The sequence below is a fragment of the Leucopleurus acutus genome (genome assembly GCF_964270905.1).
Source record: "Leucopleurus acutus genome assembly, chromosome: 7".
Lineage (NCBI taxonomy): Eukaryota > Metazoa > Chordata > Mammalia > Artiodactyla > Delphinidae > Leucopleurus > Leucopleurus acutus.
Genome location: NC_139150.1, coordinates 56,805,194 through 56,807,219, shown reverse-complemented (window position 1 = coordinate 56,807,219; position 2,026 = coordinate 56,805,194). Strand labels below are relative to the sequence as shown.

The 2,026-nt window shown below is 48.7% G+C and overlaps 1 pseudogene across 1 annotated transcript; it reads left to right on the top strand.

The window, feature by feature from the left end:
• The first annotated feature begins 271 nt into the window (after positions 1-271).
• LOC309963808 (ubiquitin-conjugating enzyme E2 D2-like) lies at positions 272-697 on the top strand (annotated as a pseudogene). Its single transcript has one exon. The product of its transcript is annotated as a ubiquitin-conjugating enzyme E2 D2-like (transcript).
• Positions 698-2,026: the final 1,329 nt, after the last annotated feature.

Here is a 2,026-nt window from a genome sequence, read left to right as displayed (position 1 = left end):
AAGAGGCAGCTACCGCGGCGGCGGCGGCGGCGGCGGCGGCGGCGGCGCATAAAGGGGCCGCCGCCGGGTGATGCGGTCACCTCTGCGGCAGGCTCAGGAGCCGAGTGGGCCACGGACCCAAGTCCGTCCCTCCGGAGCCGCGCTCCGGAACTGCCAATCTTCTCCTGCCGATCCGCGATCACCGAGGCGGCCTCGCGCGCCCTCTCCCCTTCCCCGTCCCTTCCCTGCCCCTGTTCCCGCCCCGGGGGGCCGCCTCCACCCGCCTCCCGCGATGGCTCTGAAGAGAATCCACGAGGAATTGAACGACCTGGCGCGGGACCCTCCCCAGCACCGTGTTCAGCAGGTCCCGTTGGAGATGATATGTTCCATTGGCAAGCTACAATAATGAGGCCAAATGACAGTCCCTATCAGGGTGGAGTATTTTTCTTGACAATTCATTTCCCAACAGATTACCCCTTCAAACCACCTAAGGTTGCATTTACAAGACTTTATCATCCAAATATTAACAGTAATGGCAGCATTTGTCTTGATATTCTACGGTCAAGGTGGTCTCCAGCACTGTTTCAGGAGTACTTTTGTCCATCTGTTCTCTGTTGTGTGATCCCAATTGGATGATCCTTTAGTGCCTGAGATTGCTCGGATGTACAGAACAGATAGAGAAAAGTACAACAGAATAGCTCGGAGGCTTCCCTGGTGACGCAGTGGTTGAGAGTCCGCCTGCCGATGCAGGGGACACGGGTTCGTGCCCCGTACATGCCGCGGAGCGGCTGGTCCTGTGAGCCATGGCCTCTGGGCCTGCGCGTCCAGAGCCTGTGCTCCGCAACGGGAGAGGCCACAGCAGTGAGGGGCCCGCGTACCGCAAAAAAAAAAAAAAAAAAAAAAAAGCTCGGGAAGCGACTCATAAGTATGCGATGTAATTAAAGAAATTATTGGATAACCTCTGCAAATAAAGATAGGGGAACTCTGAAAGAAAGTCCTTTTGATTTCCACTTGACTGCTTTCTATGAGCCCAGGCCTCACCTTCCCCTGTGCACATGTTTACCTGATACAGCAGTGTTGCGTGTTGTACATACTTGGAACAACAAACTAGAAGTACTGTACTTCGGTACCAACATTGCCTCCTAGCAGAGAAGTGTGTGTGTGACAAGCCAGTTCTCCAGGCATAACCTAGGTGTGAGACTAAAAGCTTTCCTTATTGACTTAAATTTGGATAACGGCAGAGTGAGGGGTGATGGGTATGGTGTGTGCTTGGATGGGGAAGGAAAGCTCCACTGACCTGTAGGAGATTGTTTTTTAAGTGAAATCCCATTAAACTCAAAACAGTTATGAAAAGCAAGGTGAAGAACATGAAGCTGTTTCTGTATTCATTTTATTCCGAAGGACTTAACGACTTAGGTGAAAGTTATGACCAATCAGATTAAACTCTACCTACATCCTGTATTTTAAGGTCTAAGTTTAACTGGTCAACATTTAAATGGATTGGAGCTATTAGTAAGTAAAGTGTGATGGGCTTTGTTTCCAACTCTTTTACATCTCCCCACCCTTCAACCTTCGTCCTTCAGCCCCTCTTTCTCTCTTCCATATTCTTTGGTTTGTATGTGGTTTCTCAGTTAATACATAGCTAATAGCTCTTAATTTTCTTATGTTTTTAACTGCTTAGGTCTATCTGGATGTAAGGGTGAAAATTCATTCAATGGAAATACTTGTGTATATTTAAAGACCCAATTGCTCCTCTGGAGCTTGTACGTTCAAGAATGATTAATCTGTGTAATAAGCTGATTACTACAGTCATTACATAAACAAACAAACAAACAAACAAACTAGCCAGATGCTCTGCAGATCAGAGCTGAAAGAGATGAATGGCCCCAGTCCCATCCCTCCCCAGCAGTTAAGGTTGTCCTGTGCTAGCTACCACACCCAAGTGCTTGGCATCAGTCCCCACAGCAATCATGTCACCCTTTCGCCAGTTGTCCCCATGTCTTATTCACACCATATGCCCAGACTTGTTCCTACGTGGCTCAGTAGT